This window comes from Mus caroli, chromosome 2 (assembly GCF_900094665.2).
Source record: "Mus caroli chromosome 2, CAROLI_EIJ_v1.1, whole genome shotgun sequence".
Classification (NCBI taxonomy): domain Eukaryota; kingdom Metazoa; phylum Chordata; class Mammalia; order Rodentia; family Muridae; genus Mus; species Mus caroli.
This window is the reverse complement of record NC_034571.1, coordinates 79,429,208-79,449,254: the sequence shown is the minus strand read 5'-3', so window position 1 is coordinate 79,449,254 and position 20,047 is coordinate 79,429,208. Positions and strand designations below refer to the sequence as shown.

At 42.5% G+C, this 20,047-nt stretch overlaps 1 non-coding gene across 1 annotated transcript; it reads left to right on the top strand.

The window, feature by feature from the left end:
- The first annotated feature begins 19,631 nt into the window (after positions 1–19,631).
- LOC115030490 lies at positions 19,632–19,772 on the top strand. Its single transcript, XR_003836084.1, has one exon. It is a non-coding gene; the product is annotated as a small nucleolar RNA SNORA48 (small nucleolar RNA).
- Positions 19,773–20,047: the final 275 nt, after the last annotated feature.

Below are 20,047 nucleotides of genomic sequence, written 5' to 3'. Positions count from 1 at the left end.
TACTGAAAGCATGCAGAGAACAATAGCAATATGCCATGCGTTTGATTTTACCTGTTAGCATGATAATGGTAACCTACAACATTACCACGAAGCTCTTTCTATTGCCTATCAGATGTGATTTTCACACAAGCAGACCAAGGACAAAAAGAAAAAAAATTACTATGTTGATTTAAAATCAAGGCAACTGAGGCCCCAAGAGGTGACTATGTTTGTCTAAGAATTTGAATCAAAAATAAATTGTGGGTCTTGGATCTGAACCTGAAGTATTTGAACCCCAAGAAGATAATACTCGGGGACTCACCATGATCCATGACACTGACTTCCAACGTCAACCCCAGGCTGAGAATAGGAGTGGGCATGAACTAAGGAGGAGAGCCCAGGCAGGAGGAAAACATCCTGTTAGTCAAAAGGAGGGAGTGGGAGCAAGACTGTATTCCTCTGTATAGGTGAGGGCCAGGAACTGCATGCAGGCTTTAAGATGTTTCATATAGCTATTGATTTGCTGATTCTCTGTCTCTAAAGTCCCACCTCTTCAACTCACTTTCCAGCTCTCATCTTAGCCCCTTCCAAATCATAGACCTGGGATGCTTAGTACTTTGCCCACAAACAAATCCCTGAGAGTCTACAGTATGACAAACCACAGTGAGGTGCTAGAGTCACTAACAGGAGCAAAAAATATGCACGTGTCATGGGAACAAGGCAGGCTTGGGGAAGGCTTGCAGAAATAATTGTAGGAGCTCTCAAGAAGTATTGACATGTACCAGAACAAAGTAACAGAGAACATTTTTTTCCAGGACTAGCTACATACGAAGTTCTTCTGGTAAAAAACGCTATGCCAGTTCTGCCAGTCCTAATGACTTTAGCTCAATCCGTGGGACCCACTTGATAGAAGAATAGAAATGATTAATGCAAATTGTCCTCTAGCTTCTATACATACACCAAAAGATGTGCCCTAACCTCTCCACACACACTAAGTTAAATACATACATGCATGCATGCATACATACATACATACATGAGAGGGAAAAAGCATTTTCCAGGGACAGGAAAAGAGTACAGAGGTTTGGAGTGCTTTCCAGCTAAAGCAGTGGATGGATACAGGGAAAATTCCAGGACCAGAAACTAGAAAACAAGTCATAACCACATCTAGATGGACCATAAAGGACAAGGGGCAGAGCTCAGTGGTACCGCATTTCCAAAATAGTGGCTGGACTATGTCTCCAGCATCCAGAGTTGTGAACATTAGAGACAGCTTCTACAAGCTAGAGACAATATCAAACTCATCTTCATAGGTCTGATCATCCTATGGTAAATACTTCCAAGAACTCAGAAACGAATTCGAAACTCTCATCAAAGTTACAAAGGAAGACAGACAATTTTTAAAAGATCCTTAGTAAATAATAATAATAATCAACTTAAGGACTGGGGTACCATGTATGGAGTCAGGGTACCCAGCTGTGTAGGCAGAAGTCTCCATCCCTTGCCTGCAGTCCATGAGGCTGCTGGAATCAGGTCCTCAGTGTGTCTCTATTTGTTGAATACTGTGAGTGTTCACCATTATGGAGACAGCCTGGCCACATGAAGAAAAGACCTAACATAGTGATAAGAACCATGCTTTAGAGCCCAGTTCTCTGAGCTCTCCCCTCCACCAGTAGGGAAGCAAATGTGCCAGTGCTATGCACAACCTGAGCACAAGGAGGCAGTGTGGGCCCACGATCAAACTCTCAGCCAAGCCACCTAGAACCAGAGAATGGGAACAAATGAGGAAAATAGACCCAGATAACAAAAAACAGGAGAGAAGAGTTTGCAACGTATTAACAGAAATGTTTCTCGTGTGAGAGGCTGCCCCTAGAAAGTAACCTGATTCATAAATCCAGTCCTCCCAATCTTATAAAAACTGCCTGAACAAGCAACACTCTATGAAAATTCTTGCTTATATCCTTGGGCTGGCACTTAAAACACTTAATAGCCACCTTCACCTGTACCCACTTACTTTGCTCTCCTTTATGCATGGGATACTAGGCATCCCCACCTGAAACAGCCTATTTCAGAAAACCTTCAGACACTTCTACCACCTATCGTCTATGCTAATGATCTGCATATATGGCCCAAACGCAGCCTCAACAGAATCACTAATCATTTTAAACACAAGTGGACCAAACCCTATAGAGAGTAGGCTTTCTGGAGGCAGAGGGAAAGGACAATAAATCCTCTCCAGAAAGCAGTCATAAATACGAAAAACAGAGTTGTCAAAACAACCATTTAAGAGCTCTGGAAACCAACCAACTACACACAACAAGTAGAATAACTAGTAAACATTAGAAAAGAACTATGTGAGTTTGTGGTGCTTGAGCTTGGGGCTAGGAACTGATTTCATCACCTCCTGGACTCATTCAGCCTGGGCAGCAACGCGGCTCTACCCCAGTGAAACTGCACACGAGTACCAGCAACTTCACTGCTGGAGGTGACTCAGTTAGCTCCAGGATAGAATTTTTTAGTGCGTGCCTACAGCATCTACAGTAACATGAACAACCACAAAGGCATGAAAACACAGGAAAGCAACAGTTCTGCTAACCTGAAATTGCAAAGCTGACTGAGGTAAGCGACAGACTGAAAGACTAATCAGGAAGTTAATAAAATCATATTATTACCTATAATAAACCAAGAGATAAAAGTGCCTTAAAGGTGCTTGACAAAACTTTCACATACCCTTGGTAAGCCAGGACACTGAAACACTCACAGAGAAGATACAAGACTTGAAACTGCCTAAATTTGGATAGCAGTCACAGAACTAACAGAACTGTGCGGGAACCTTACTGTCCTGAGATAGGTGGTCAGCAGAGAAATGTCCTCCCCACCTACCCACGTCACAGAGACATCCAGATCTTAACCCTAGCACACGTGACTATGTTACCATGGCAAAGGGGCTTTGCAGATGTGATTAAAGTTAAGTGCCTTGAAATGGAGAGGAGATAGTTCATCTAGGCAGGCTTGATCTAATTACACGATTCCCTAAATGAACAGAATGTTTTGAGCTGAGTCAAGGAGAGATGCTAGGAGAAGGATTTGACCTTCTCTGCTGAATGTTAGGTTGGGGGAAGCAGGCCAAGAGCTCCCATATAAACTGGAAGATCAAGGACATGAATTCTTACAGTGGGGCCTCCAAAGAACACACCCTTGGTGATGCCATGATTTTAGCCATGTGACCCGTACCTTCTAACATATTGTAAATAATACACCTCTGTGCATCTGAAAATAAAATGTGGCAGCAGGAAACAACACTCATGACCACACACTGGCTGACCACTGAACTTGGAAGAAGTAGAGGAGCCAAGTTTAAATAAAACAAGACATTTAATGACCAGAGAGACGTGTCAGCAGCCATATACCACCAGGGAATAATACCCACAGGCTGAGTCCAGATCAGTGACTAAACAAACAAACAGCAGCAACAAAATTGGATAGAGATCAAAATCCAGCATGTAGGTCACCCAGTACATGATCTAAATCATCGAAGTCTCAACCATAAGAAATTATGAAGCATGAAAAAATAGGAAAGCACAGACTAGACATGGGGCGCAATTAGTATAGTGTGTGTCATTCTTGAAACCTGAGGTCCAGTTTCTAGCACTGTGAAAACCATAAATCAGGCTAGGAGAGGCTTGCCTGTATTACCAGAACTTGGGAGGTGGAAGCAGGAGGTTGAGGTCATATTTGACTATATAGAGAGTTCGAGGCCATTCTGGGATACAGAAGGCCCTGCCTCAAAAGAAAATATATAAGGCTGCAGAGATAGCTCAGCGGTTAAGAGCACTGACTGTTCTTCCAGAGGCCCTGAGTTCAAATTCCCAGCAACCACAAGTTGGCTCCCAACCATCTGTAATGGAATTTGAAGTCCTCTTCTGGTGTGTGTGAAAACATCTGCAGTGTACTCATATACATAAAATAAATAAGTCTTTTTAAAAAGAAAATAAAATATAAAGAAATAAGGAGGTGGAAAGAAGGAAGGAAAAAGAAGAGGGTAGGGAAGGAAGAAGGAGAAGGAATGATCTATACCCAGGACAGAAATAATTCCATAGGCATGACCTCTGACTAGATGCAATTGCTGGATTTAATGGCCAAAGTTATTCAAATAAAGAAGTATATTCAAAGGCCTTCAAGAAACAATGCTAAAGAATTAAGAAAAAATGATGACAATGACTCAGCAAATTAAGAAGCCCAATAAAGAGATGAAAATTATTTTTAAAACCACATAATATTCTGGAGTTTAAAAGTTCAGAGAGTTATGTGATGTTGTATTCATTTCTTACAGTTGCTATACACTGTACATAGAATGGGGCCATACACTGGATGGTTTTACAAATTAGAAATTTATTGTTTCACCATTCTGTATGCTCTTACAAAATGAAGGCCATCAGTTCGTAGGTTGGTGCTCTGTCTTAAGACCACTAAAAGGGAGATTCCTTCCTTGCCTCTTAGCTAATATGGCTGCAGGTAATCCTCACAGTACTTTGTAAGTTCATCACCTCCATCCAACATTCTTTTCCCTCACCCTATGTCTTCAGTCATCTTCCCTCTGTGCTCTAGCCAAACTCCCCTCTTCTTATAAAAGTACTAACTATTAGAGTCCAAAATGACCCAGCATAACTTCCTCTTAATTTTCATCAGAAAGCTTTATTTCCAAACACAATCCCGTTCTTCAAGGAACGGTGTTTATAGCCCAGCAGAGGCATCATGGATCATCTCAACCTTCTGTCAGTCAGCACAGTGATCAAGAGGAACCTCTCCTGCAGCTGCACCATCTCAGAGGCCATATCTGTGGGAAGACAGCAATACAAAAGCCAGGTTAGCCAGTATGGTGTTAGCACCTTGTGAACCCAGCTCCAACACCAACCAACCAGGAGGCCTAGCTAGCAGGATATTCAGGCCGTGACTTACTCTAGTACTAAAGAGCTTCCTCTTAGATACAGCTAGATATTTAGGAGACATTCACCTCAGTCAGCCACTCTTAGGAAAGGGATCAAGGTCAAAGGACAATGAGACCAAGCCCATGATCTTCTGAAAGTCTACAAGAAGCATAAGACCCTATGTCTTGGGACTCCCAGTGAGGCTTGCTGATCTCCCTTCGTTACAGCTGAGATGACAGGGAAATGGTTATCCAAGTTTGGCTCAAACTAATTATAAACTTTGCTTACAGAGCCTACATTAGTCACTTCTCTTATTTCTATAACCAAATAGCTGACCAGAAGCAACTTAGGGAAGAATGAAAATCAATCCTGGCAGAGAAGTCATGGTGGTAAGTTATACTGTATTCACAGTCAGAAAGCAAAGAGAAATGAGTGCTGGTGTTCAACTCCTTTTCTCTTTTTTATTCACTCCAGAATGGTAGAATGGAGCTGTTTCTGTTTCAATTAACCAATCTACAAAAATCCCTCACAGAAATTCCCAATGCGTCATCTCGTAAAAGATTCTGAATCCTGTCAAGTTGGCAATATCAACCATTACATGGACCATCAGAGCATGTACTAAGATATCAGGGCACAGCAGCGCTGTTCTCTATTCAAAGATGCAGTGAAATCTATAAGGAGATAAAATGGCGAATAGAAAGCATTTTTTAAGAAGTGATAGGTTAAAAATCTCTCAACATGTGCTAAATATGATAAACACAATGAAATCCACACATAGGCATAGTCAAAGAACTGAATTCAAAGACAGAAAAATCTTGGAAGAAGCAAGTGATTTTACAAACATACAAACAACATCAATAGTGACAAATATCACATTAAAATGAGAGACAGACACTGGGGAGGATCTATAAACCAAACATGCCATTCCTTATGACAGGAAGCCTTTGAAGGGTCTTAACTTAGTTTGAAATAAATTGTGATGAGCAGAGGCTTCTCCCCTTAGGTAGGAGATGAAGGGCAATAAGAGCAGAGGTAGAGAGGCTTCTTGAAAGTCAGGTTATGTGAAGAAAAGAAGACAAATTTATGATGAATTCTAGAGGTAGAGCTAACTTGGCAATGGACCGGACTGGACTGGGTTGGAAAATGAAGAAGAGGAATCGAGGATGATCCTGACCTTTCATACCTTAAAGATCACTGGGTCTCATTAACCCAACTCAGAATTAATAATGGCTGAGGCACAGAGAGGAGAATTAATTATTAAAAATAATATGCTCTAACTCTACAGTAAGAGAAAGAGTGTGAACAATGATCTTCCCACTAATCACTAATGTCTGTTGTCTGGGTCTCGAGAATCTGGGTTGATGGTGATACTTTACTAAATAAATAAATAAATAAATAAATAAATAAATAAAGGAGAGGAAAGGGAGAAATGAGTAGTATGTATCAGGGAATAAGATATCAGTGAATATGGAACCAGGGAGTGTTTTGACTCTATGAAGTTTATGAGGTGTTTTAGGCTTCTTAAGCTATTCACTAAGTCTGGTCAACAATGAAAAAAGATGGCCAAAACTTAGTCCCCATCCTCCAGGAATCAATAAATATATTAGGAAAAAAGAACAATGCACAGGAACTCAGAAAAACTTGCAGGGGCCTTGAATAAAAGATAATAAGGGCAGGGTGATGTATACGTGAAATTCAACACATTGGCAGAGCAAAGGCATCTGGTGAGGTTCCATGGAGTGATGCAGTTTGCAGTCCACCTTTGTAGTTTAGAGGAGCTTGAATTAGGCACAATGAAGTATAGACTCTAAGTATATGGAAAAACATAAAACAAATTTCTTTAGAAATGACTCACACTCTGGAAAGTTGAGAAGACACATATTATTAAATTTTAGTGCAGGAAAAGAAGACCCTAGAAAAGTAGGTCGAACCAATCTTTGAAAAATCACTGAAAGGAATCTGGGGTGATGAGCTTTATCTGGTGGCCTAGAGTGGATGGGGAGACAGAAAAGACATTTAAGCAGAAAAGTGACTTTGCTGGAGATAGGTATTATAGCAACAGTTTTTGAAAAGGGTGATAATGCCTGGCAGAGATGGGAGAGAAGGAAGAAATAGCACAGGGACCAGTTCAAAGATTAGCCTAAGTGAAGGATAAGGGAAGACAGAACAGAATGAAAACGAAGAGATGGATGAGACCATGGTAGCTTAGTGATAGGGTTTGATGAGTGATTGGATGTGGAAAATGAGTCCAAGATAATCCTGAGATTGGCCATTAGGGTCAGACAATACCACCATCCCATGAACCAAGATAAGGAAACTGAAAGGAAGGAAAGGGGGTAAGAAACAGAGCGTGAGTTGGTGTTTACGTTTATTTGGAAGGTCCAGCAGAAGGACATTAGATCTGAAGCAGAAGTGATTAGTCAATGGGTAGACATTGTCACCCATGCTCTGGTGACAGATCTAACCTCATAGTAAATATTTGGAACTGGTGTAAGTAGCTAATTGTGCATAGAAGTTGAGAGAAATCCTTTACATAATCAGCTCATTTCCTCCCTCATGATATCTTCATGAGGTAAATATTATTACTGACACTTTACAAAACAAAGAAGTTGAAATTCAAAGAGCTTAACACCAGTTGAGTGGCAGAGTGGAGATCTGAGATGTTGGTACCTAAACAATGAAACCAAGAAAGAAAGATGAAATTGGGGAGCTTGTGAGGTAGCTGCCATTGCCTTTGTTCAAATGTCCATGGAACTTCAGGGCCAAGTGGACCTTCAAGATCTCCGAATCTTATGACTTCAGCTCACAAGCAGCTCTTATAGAAGCTCAGTGAGAGAAACTGACAATGAACAGAGGTCAAAACATATCAGCCAACCAGAGGTGGAACGTGCCTTCTGACCAGCCCAGTGCTTTTTCTACTGGGCTCCACAGCCTCCACCTGACAAGATGCACCTTTATCCTCAGAAATTCCACCAACTTTCTCTACATGCATATTATATACAAAATCTGAGCTTCCAGGGCCTGTAAGCTCTGGCCTCTCCACCTCTCCAAGCTCACTGACACAACATAGTTCTACAAGCCATGCTCATACTCCTACCTCAGGTCTTGAGGGTCCCAATCTTTCTGCCTATGGTGCTTTCGCTCAGGAACATATGACCACTCCTGACCATCAGTAGGTCCCATGCTAGATGGTCACATCCTTACAAAAGTCTTCTTTAACAGTCAACCTGGAGGAAAAAACAAAAACAAGAACAAAAACAAAAACAAAAAACACTCTGACATGGTACCCAAAGCTATTTTCCTAAAGAGTAGTATCCCTGCCAAATCACTTCATTTACATATTTGGCTTCGAATCTTTAGTCTCCACCTACTAAACAAATAGCAACACTTACTTTATCTGCAAACTAGAAAGCAGTCTTTTAACGTGGTATGTATGCATTGTACAGCATGATGGGTTTCACACAGGTAACTTCTTTCAGGTTTGTCATGCACTTTGGCCATACACACCTGCTCCCAATCTTTCCACCCCCTCTTGATAGGCTCCTCCATAAGCCTGGTTTCCTTTATGCTTCAAACAGAATTTTTCAATGCAATTGTTGAAGAATAAAGTGGAAAAAAAGGAGAGGGTGAGTCAAATCCTTCCTGTAAACAGGGGATGCAGGAGGGAATGAGACCAGCCCCCTTATTCGTGAGGTGCCATGCCATGAAAGGCTCTTGAGCCAGAGTACAGTCTCAGGATTCATTTTCACAGTAGAGATCAAGCTAGTATTGAACTTCTGCTTGAGAGATAATAAAATCAAGGCCCAGACTGCCTCAGAAAAGAAAAGAAAAGAAAAGAAAAGAAAAGAAAAGAAAAGAAAAGAAAAGAAAAGAAAAGAAAAGAAAAGAAGAGAAGAGAAAAGAAGAGAAAGAAAAAAAGAAAAGAAAAAGATAGTATTGATACTCAGGTTCTTTGAAAGACTCCGCCATCTGAAAACAGTGACCCTAACCAAATTACCAATCTCTCTCTCCCTCTCCTCCCTCTTCCCTTCCCTCTCCTCCCCTCCCTCTCCCGTTTGTGTGTCTGTTTGTATGTGTCTCTCTATGTCTATTTTTGTGTGTGTCTCTGTCTCTCTCTCTCACTGTCTTCTTATCTACATCTCTGTTTAATGCCTAAGCCCCCTCCCCTTATCAGTCCTATGTTCCTCTTCTCCATTACCCAGCTTCCAGCTCCCAAAACCCTTTTCATCTTCCCTATCCCTTATCTCACCCTCCCTTCCCACAACCCCAGCTAACCCATGTCTGCTTCCTTTTGGATCTCCAGCTGCTTATCATATGCTCCCCTCTCTATCACTGTCTCTTTATCAAGTCATCTCCTACAAACAGACACAGACAAACAGAGAGAGAGAAGAGAGAGAGAGAGTCACACACACACACACACACACACACACACACACACACAACTATTGTTTCCTCCCCTTCTGGATAGAAGGTATACAAGACAGCAAAACCTCAGAGCTTGCATTCCAGGCTCTGATGGACAGGCTGGAGGACAGAGTGGATCAGAGAAGGATTTCTTAGAACCAAACCCCAACTTCACATACAAATCAGAGCATAGACTTAGGAATCTACCCCTATCCTCCCTCTGAATGTTGAGACAGACTAAGAGACAGACATCATCAAGCGAATGGCCTTCCTCACCCTAATTCTCATCTGTAAAATAGAGCTTAAGAATACCTCCCTCTAAGAATGATGTATGACAGGTGGGAGTGTATTACAGAGGTCCCTATAAACTCCCACTCCACTCTCCATCCCCCTCCAAGTTACTAATTCCTTTTTTGCAAAATAGCAAAGTCTACCCCAGCAGGCCCTCTTTTCCCACCCAGCAAAGTAGCAGCAACATTACTTGCTCTTGCCAACAACCATCCCCTTCCCCAGAGCATCTGCTTTGTCCCCAGGACAAAGGGTGCCCAGAACTGAGTCCTCTAAGGAAACAAAAAGGCCAAACTTTCCACTAGGACCTCAGGAAATGACTTCAGCGGCTCCACTTGGCCGAAGTCCTGGTGCTAATCACTTTCTCACACCCAAGAACTGCTCATTGCCACCTCCTGAGCTCTACTCTCCATGACTATAATTAAAGATGTCACCTGGGTGTTGCTGTGGAAAGTGACACCAAGGGCCCTTCACACACCTGCTCTGGAAGTCAGTAGATTAGCCCTGGGCTCAGCACAGAGCCAGCTGCTGCCAGCTTTCCCAGCAGGAGATATGGGTGTCATCCTCACTGCATAATGCAGGAGCAACAGGCAGCAGGAGCTGCTGGCCACACTTCTGGGACCAATGCTGACTGGCTAAATTTAAAAGGTCCTTAGGGACCTTCAACCAAACAACTGTAGCCTGGCTACTTTTCCTTAAAGATATCTCAGTATATAGCACAGACTGGTCTTAAATTCCTAATCCTTCTGCCTCAGCTTCCTGGGTGAAGCACCACACCGAGCCTGTGGCTGCCTCACATTTTGAGCAAAAACACCCAGGCTTGAAGGCAGGAAATATTTTGTTAAAAAGTCACATGACATTACCTCAAGAGCGTGAGAAGCTGAGTTTCCTACCTCCCGAGCCTGTTCGTAACCAAGGCTGGTTTGGCCTCACTCAGGAATCATCTAGTAATGTAAGGAGACATTTTAAGTCATCTTCCTCAAGGGTAGAAATAAGGCAGGGATGGTACTAAATATTCATATCTAATGATACACAAATCAGCCTTCCAAACAGACTCATCTTGTCTAGAATGTCCACAATCCCAACACTGACAGACCCTGGAATCAAAGTGCCACCACAGGAACAAGTGGCCACCAGCCATTCAAATGCCCATTTTCAACTGTCCATCAGGTCCTCGCTGCTAATTGTTATGGTTGTGCCACAAACGAGGGCACAGTTTAGTTTATTGGTAGCACTTCCCAGCAGGAGTACCCCTCTGTGACCTTCTGACTCTAAATAAGATTTCTGACATTTCCCAATTTTGTGCCTTTTCTCACGCTGTCCACATCACCCCAATCCTATCTCCCTCTGCTGCATCCTGGCATCCTTCTGGGCCTTCCCAGTGCCACTGCTCCGACCAATGGATGATTGTGATCATCCACTTTTGTATTTGCCAGGCACTGGCAGAGCCCCTCAGGAGACAGCTCCTGTCTGCAAGCTCTTGTTGGCATCTGCCATAGTGTCTGGGTTTGGTGGTTGTTTATGGGATGGATCCCCAAGTGGGGCAGTCTCTGGATGGTTGTTCCTTCAGTCTCTGCTCCAAACTTTGTCTCTGTAACTCCTTCCATGGGTATTTTGTTCTCCCTTCTAAGAAGGATTCTGAGCTTCTGGGCTAATATCCACCTATCAATCAGTGAGTGCATATCATGTGTGTTCTTTTGTGATTGGGTTACCTCACTTAGGATGATATCCTCCAGATTTATCCATTTGTCTAAGAATTTCATAAATTCATTGTTTTTAGTAGCTGAGTAGTACTCCATTGTGTAAATGTGCCACATTTTCTGTTTCCATTCCTCTGTTGAGGGACATCTGGGTTCTTTCCATCTTCTGGTTATTATAAATAAGGCTGCTATGAACATACTGGAGCATGTGTCCTTCTTACATGTTGGAACATCTTCTGGGTATATGCCCAGGAGAGGTATTGCTGGATCTTCTGGTAGTACTATGCCCAATTTTCTGAGGAAGCGCCAACTGATTTCCAGAGTGGTTGTACCAGCTTGCAGTCCCACCAGCAATGGAGGAGTGTTCCTCTTTCTCTACATCCTCACCAGCATCTGCTGTTCCCTGAGTTTTTAATCTTAGCCATTCTGACTGGTGTGAGGGCACTTTCTCTTTTTAATTTGGCTTGTTTTCATTTTCTATTATGTAGAAGCACAATGTGTGGAGGAGTGGGGGTGTCACATGTGCCACAGCATGCTTGTGGAGAACAGTGATGATTTTGTGGAGTCAGGTTTCTCCTTCAGTCTCTACAGGAGTTGTCAGGCTTACATAGGGAGCCCGTTACATGCTGACTCAGCTTGCTAGTTCTTGAGCTTTTCAAATTAGCATGCGCAGAACTAGGTTTCATTGCAGCATTTTCAAGCTTTTTTTTGTCAGTTTTACTTCATCTTCCTTCTCTTTCATCCTCCTGACCCCTTCTTATACTCTCCCACCCATAATGCTCACTCTTTTCTGTTTTCATGTCACCTGTGTTCCATTGCCTTCCTCCATTGCCCAACCCCATTTTCCTGCTCTCATGGTCTCTTTCCAGTTTCATAGCCTACACCTGTACTCACACCACCATAATGCACACACATAAACAACACAAGCCAGAATCTGCATATGAGAAACAATATTTGATTTTGTCTCTATGAATCTGAGTTGCCTTGATTAATATTATACTTATCCCATTTCTCTGCAAATGTCATGTTTCCATTTTTCTTTATAGCTAAAGTAAAATTTTGTTATGTACACGTACAATATTTTCACTACTCACCCATCCATTGATCAATACATAGGCTGCTTTCCTTTTTCCGATATTGTGAAAAGAGCAGCAGTCAATATGTAAATGACAGTATCTCTGTGTTAGGAAACAGGGTTCTTTGGGTGTGTGCTCAGGAGTGGTATAGCTGGGTCATATGTCCTATAGTTCTGACATTTAAAAGAGCTTCTCTTGTGTTAGTGTTAGGAGGCGGTCTACTTCAAATGTGAATCTAGAGACCTGAGTTCCAATTCCAGACAATGTACTCACTACCTATACAACTGTAAAGAAGTTTCTTAAATACCCTAAGCCTCACTGACTGTAGAGCAGAGGTTAGTATGGTATCTGCCACAGAGGGTTGCAATGTAAACAGAATTCCTTAGTCTAGGGAAAGAAAGAAATGTTAGTGACTATCATTACCATATAAGGATTAGCCTTGCTCCTTACTAGAACCTGATCTCCTTCCAAAAAGGATTCTATAGTCCCCATGCCATGCTAATGTTACCTAAAATGAAACCCTGAAAATTACAGTATTTCTCTTTTTTGAGAACATTAAACTTTTTATTTTTATTTAGTCTTTGATAACTTTATTAGTTTTGATTACATTCTTTCCCTTCCCCAACACCTCTCAGATTCCCCAACCACCCACCCAACTTCATAAATAAATAAATAAATTTAAACAGCCCCCCTCAAATGAAGGCAGATTTATATTAATCAGCTAAAGAATAAAAGCAGATAAGACACAGCCAGAGCAATGGTACTGAGTCACCTCTCACAGATGCACCTTGATATCTGACCCCCATTAAACTGGCTCTGCTCAGGGATTAGGGAGATTTTTTGATCCACACTAACAAGAAAAGGAAAGGAAATGGAAAGAAAAGGAAGGGAAAGGTGAAGGAGTAAGGGAAAAGGAAGGGAGGGAAGAAAACATTAGTGAGGACTATTGTTCTCAGAGGACATGATATTGTGCCCAAGGGGACAGCCAGTTCTTGATGGATAAGATATTCATTTTATATCTAAAGCACAGAACACATATGTATGTGTATATACATGCTTTTATATATAGGACATTATACTTAGACATATAGAGATATATTTGTAAAAAATACATGGAGGGTTGGACCTGGAAAGATGGCTCACCAGGTCAAGCCTCGTGATCTGAATTTGATACCAATCCCCAAGAAGGAGACAACCAACTCCTTCAGGTTGTTCTCCATACACACATACACTATGGTGCACACACACGCACACACACACACACATCTCATATGTACAGAAAATAAATAATGTAATAAAAACATAATCCATGGAGTGGAGGAGACTGGGGAGAAGTGTGGAGAACTGTACCTGCCTGGTAATAATAAGAAAGAGTCGGAAACACAGCTCTAGTGACAGATGCTTTATATGGGAACATCACACGGCATGAAGCTTTACATGGTTGATGCAGTGGGCCTCTGTGCCCCACCCTGTGTGTGATCACTGCAGGGAAGGCTCAAGCCTGTACCACCAAGTCAGTACTTCTCCATGGCAGTTTACAGATGGAGAACCTGGACCCCCGCCCCCAAACCTGTCATCTCTGGTTGTCATATGCACACAATCAATTATAATAGCATTTACCAGACAGCCCCAAGCCTGTTCACTCATCCATGCCGGGGCCTTGCCTTGGGACTACACTGGAGTTATCTTTGAGAATTATGACTGGTAATTGTTGGCCAATTCAATTTCTCTGAACTAGGCATCTGCATGACTTCATATGTTCCTAGCAACCTTCTAATGTTGATCTTTCTATGAGTAGAATTGCCTGTCCAAGGTCAGCTCCTAGCAAGGCCATGCGATCTCCTGCCTTCCTGGTGCCCCAACATAGGAACCAAGGAACCAAAGCACCTCTGGATTCCTGCAAATATCAGTATTTTGTGCTTCCAGACTTTGGTGAGCAACATCCATGGTCCAAACCACATCCTGGTCTGGAAGGCAGCAAGAGCAAGAAGACACAAAGAAATGTGGGAAAGAAACAGGAAAGAGGGAGTCCATAGGGTAGAGTGGGTAAGGAGAGCAAAGGGAAGAAAAGGTCAGGGAGGGAGGGACACAGGGAGGGCTCAAGGAACAGGGAGACAAAAGAAAGGACATGGGGACAGGAGCAGTTCTAAGGGAGGGAAGCAGGGAGGGAGGGAGCAACTGATCTATTTTTACTGACCTGAGAGCTGCTGATTTACATGTTACCAGCTGCTTTGCATATTGAGATCAGAAGGTCCCAACTGCTCCTGTGAGAAGGCATAGGAATTCACTAATGTCGCCTTCTGGAAAGCTTTTCAAGCTCCTTCAGTTCTTCCCAGATGGGGTTATGGGAGTGGGGAGGAAGGAGAGCAGAGATCAAATCTGCCCTGCAGGGGTGGTGTCACCAAGTGTGAAGCATGGGAGCTCACTGCCCTCCTCACTGCATCTCCCTAGAAGGGGACTAAGACTATAAGGTCTTAGTTTTGTCTTGCTGAAGAGGAAGTAGGGTGGGACAGGAGCTCTGCAAAGAGTCAAGTCAACTCCAGGAAAGTCAGTTAGCAAATAAATTCTCAGAGCAAATTCATATCTCAAAAGACTAGAGAAGAAACATGGTTAGCTAAGCATCTCAGAAGGCTTAACCCTTCTTCCTGAATCTCTGATTGCAAAGAAGAAAAAGAGAAAAGAAAATGAATGGAAAGATTGGGTGGGGGGAGGAAACAGGACTTTAGCAAGCTTACATATTTCTTAAGTTATTCTCATGTTAACCTATGAAATCAGAAAACATAGAATCCCCATTTAACAACAGCAATAACAACAGCAATAATAATTTTTAAAATTCCCTTTAGTAAATGGTGAACTGAGATTTGACTTGTACCTTTGCTCATAGCTTTGGTACTAAAGACAAAGATGTGATGTGAAGCCAGGACAATCTGAGTCTATAATTTAGTCACGTCTAATATCTCCTAATCATTTCACAACATTAAGCCACCAAGAAAGCAATGAAGGAACCCTCACCATGTGTGTACATGTGTATCTCCCTCCTTCTCCTTCAGTCCTACTGCCCATAACTTAGTGTATCTGTCTCATTAACCAGAATCTAAGAAGTTCAGGGAGTTGTGTGACACATCTTGGTTCAGGAGTTCCACTCCCAGTTCTATGTAACCTCTGAGTTCAAAAATCAGTTAAGTCTAAGCATGAAGTTGTTGGGACTTGGTTCTAATGCTTTGTCTTATTCGCCTCCCAAAAGCCGCACTTCCAGACCTGAGGGTCCCTGCCCCCAGCTGGCTTCGATTGGTAATAAAGAATTGCCATAGAGCCGTGGCTAGGCAAGGAGACTGGGTGGGACTCTTAGATTGAACAGGCAAGGGATCAAGAGGAGGGGAATAGTCATGACGATGAAAGATGAAACTTAAAGACCCAGTGGCATGTAAGAATCTGGAAAAGTGGTCCTAGGAGTCACTTCCTTGATTAGATCTGGGGTAGCAGAGATGATATATAGATTTTAAAAGATGTTAACTTAGGAATACCAGAGGGGAGTGTTTGCTAGCCATGGAGAGGTTTAGAAGGGCCCAGTCATTGAGTTAGTCAGGGCATATCAAAATTAACTGGTGTGTGTGTGTGTGTGTGTGTGTGTGTGTGTGTGTGTGTGTGTGTGTGTGTCTTTCATTTTCTAATCCAGAGCTCTTGGGTGAGTGCAGCACGTGCATGACCCTCTGGGAGCCAAAGTGGTTTAACTAATTCTGCCACTACATTAAGTACCAATTCTCCAGAGGCAGGATGCTACCTGCTACTCTGTTGACAAGTTTCTCAAGGATGACCTCTCAAATATCCACCCTGTTCTCTTAGCAGTAGTCTGGAGACTCAAATATAAACAGAACTATCAGGAATTGGTAGCTGGGGTTAAGATGGGCTCTTTTCAGTCTTAAATACTGAAGCCTCAGCTCAGGTAAGTCTTTGCTGAAAAAGAGGTTACAGAATTTTCCCTTGAGCTCCACTGGCCAGAAAACAAATAATGGAAACAGAAAAACTTCAGGAGAAAGAGTATGTAACACCACATGGGAAGACATACTCTTAAATGCTCTGGAACCCCTGCTAGACATGGTCAGCTCACTGCCAGCCTTGGGAAAAAAAAAAAAAAACAACCTATGAGCTATTCCCGCAGAACCTGGATTGGATCACTTAGCCCCTCCAATTCTATTAGCAGCATGACTCATACTGGTAAGAGAGTCTGGGAAGATTTAGGTGATTATAGAAATGTTTGTGAATGCCATAAAGAAGCCATGGTTATCTTTCTTTCTCCTGTAAATAGATGCCTGGACAATGGATACTGGGCTAAATATTACCTTCTCCAACACTAAATCGAACTGTACCCAAATCCTTTTACTGAAACCAGCATTTTATGAGCAGAAGCCATGGATCAGATGCTTAAAGGGAAAGAAATATGTTCCCACAGTTTACTGGAGGACTCTGTGTGGCAGTAGGGACAGAGCCAGACATGGTAGCTAATGGGATGAGCAGCCTGGAGCAGAGCAGAGCAACAAGCTGGACTCATGTGTCCACAGCCTCTGAGCTCATGCTTATTTTGTCACGTGATCAAGTTCCTTCTGGTGAGCCTTCTTTCAGTATTCTGCTTTCAGCCTGCTGTCCAGTGTTTCCTTGTATCAACTGAAATTGTGTCATTTTGTAATCACACAGCGTGGTGGCCTTCATAAAGTAGGACAAGAGGACTTGAACTCAGATGAACCAGCCCAGATAGCCTGGAACCAGGTAAAGCCCAGCTCTAAGCCCCTCCCTCACAGGCTCTACTGTGGAGACTTGACTTTCTGATTCCCAAATCAAAGTCCATATTCCAACAAAAGATCTGGAAGCCACTTTGGGAAGCAAGAAGCGTTATAAGGGGTCAGATCTGTATGCTAAAATGTTGGAACATATTGACCAGTTCAAGAAAGAATCGAAACACTAGGTTCTAGAGAGATCTGCACTCTGTCATCCTTCCTCTCAGCATCTCCTACTTAAGAATTATCTGAATCGAGAGTCAAAGTAGGAGCAGCCTTGGTGGAGAAAACCAAACCTGTGCATGTCCATAACTCCAATTCAGTCTTCCACTGTTTCCCTAACTGTGCCCACACCTTCAGGCACAGGTTTAGTGTTCAAAACCCTAGAGAAGAATTATCTGTTGAATTAAACATGTGCCCACTCTTGGGAAAGGAGGCAATAGTTTCCCATGTGTTCTTCAGAAATAGGAAAGAAACACTAGAAATCACTTATCTATCAAGCCAGACACAGACATCCGAAGATGAACTTACCATGAAGATTTGGAGGACAATTCTGGGAAAACGGTGATTTCTAAGCAATTGAGAAATGCAAACCACACCACTAGCTCTACCTCACCTTCTCAGGAAGTAGAAGTAGAAATGAATGGTACTCCAGTGAGAAGCGCCAACACCAAGACAATGTCCTTCACCACAGGGACCAGAGTCATTATGATATTTTCCATAATGGCTGTGATTCAGTGAACAATGGGTGACACCCTAAGGAGCGTAAATCTTAAAAATATATGTCATCAGTGGATGACCTTCTCTCTGTCCCCTGAAGGACAGTCTTGAAAGAAAAAGATGATGCTAAACGCCCAGATGTGACAACTAGGATGCTAAACTCCCAGATGTGACAGCTAGGAAAGAAAACATCCTTCAATCATCTGGTTCTGCTCTCTTCTCTAATCTCACACCCTCTGGCAAGAGTCCACGTTGCCCCCCTTCCTCTTGGATCACATATGATGTCTCCAGAAGTGCATTTTATCTTATTATATACCCGAATGCCACTCAGTTGTTCTTCTAAACAGAAGGGACCTTGTTTTCAGTCATTACCATCTGGCCACCTGCTATGTTTTTCAGTAATTCCTCTTTAAAAGTACCCTTCTGTAGATATATGAGAATGCAGAGAAAAAATCAGTTACTCTTTCCAAGGTTTGCATCAACAGGGCCCTTAGTGATACACAGTCGGGTGAAATCAGACGTTTCAGTGACGGATTTGGATTGGAAAATGTAAGAAGTGGTTTTGTTGTTATAACTAAAATGATGACTACTGCTCTTTTCAATCTATGAGGATTGTTTCATTTAATCCTCTTGATCCTCTGAATTTGGTAATTTTATTATCTTCACTTTACAGATAAGGAAACTGAAATATGTGTAATTTGGCCAGTATCACTTATCAAGAAACAGCAGACCACAGAAGAAGTCTGCAATCCTTCTGAAAAATTGCTTCTGAATAAATCTGCTTGCCTTCCCCATCTCTCACATCCTTGGTCCATACAGACCCAGGTAAGGTGGGGAAGGAAGGGAAGACTTAACGTGGTACATGAAAACTAGTAAGTAAAGCCTGCCTATTTTTTAAATTGTTTTACTAGATATTTTATTCATTTACATTTCAAATGGTATCCCTTTTCCTAGTTTCCTCTCTGAAAGTCCCCTATACCCTCCCCCCAACCTGCTCCCCAACACACCCACTCCCACTTCCTGGCCCTGGCATTCCCCTGTACTGGGGCATATAATCTTCACAAGACCAAGATGACACAAGGCACATAAACTAGGAGGCTCTCTGGCAGATGCTTACATTCAGAGAAAGCCTATGAGACAGCACACACCCTACTAAATCACACAGCTCCAAGCTCTGACAAAGGCCAGACAAAATGATCATGAGTCAAGGACTTGGAAATGCCTCTAAACCCCAGCCCAGCTAGACAGACAGACACGTAAAAATATGGATAAATGATCTAAGGGAAGAAGCAGAATGCCAGGCCACACTGACCTCTATGAAGAGATTGGAATACATGATGTTGACAAAGATCTCAGAATTTATTCTAAACCAAACTTCTTGATAGGGGCATGAAGAACTCTGGGCACAAAGAGCTTAGCTGGTGTAGTGGTGTAAAGTCTCCCTTCTTGACCCATCACACATCTGGGCTCCTGCCTGTCACCTCTAAGGTAGAAGTGATGCCTCCCAACTCTAGCAGTCAGGAAAGTTGCTCACAGGGTTCAGAGCATCACTACTGTTACAATTACCTCTTATTTGGCACCTACTTTATGGCAGGCTCTCTGTTCTCATTGGGCTATCACAGTAGTCGTATAAACCCTGTGCTCCAACCAGGTTCTTCTGCCATTATCTTTCTCATGTTTCAGGAAGGAAGGATTAAAAAATGAATAAATAAATAGTCCATCCATTTTGCACTTAAAAAAAAAGAAATAAAAGAAAAAAAGCTTTGTCCCCCAGCAATGGACAAAGAGACCCTTGTTGGTGTTGTTCTTATATCAGTCAGGGACAGAGCAGATGGTCGTCCTTTGATCACTCTAGCTTGATGCCTAGCTTGGTGGCCAAAGCTGTTTTATGCCTAGGATGCGTAATAATCAAATCAAATTAAATTCAAGCAGCACAGCTTGAAAGGAGGAAGACAGAGACCTGAGGACTGCCATGCCTCCCACAGACATGGCCTCCAGTGCACGGCACAGGTGGGCTATAGATAATCTGCTTACCAACATGTCACCCAGTGTGGATGGAGGATGTCACCAGGTTGACTGCCAGTCTGCAACTGAGCCACCACAATGTGCAAGTGTGTGGTAATCAGATGGGAGAGAAAGAGGAGTAGAACAGTTTGAGCATTATGAAGAGATATGGAACT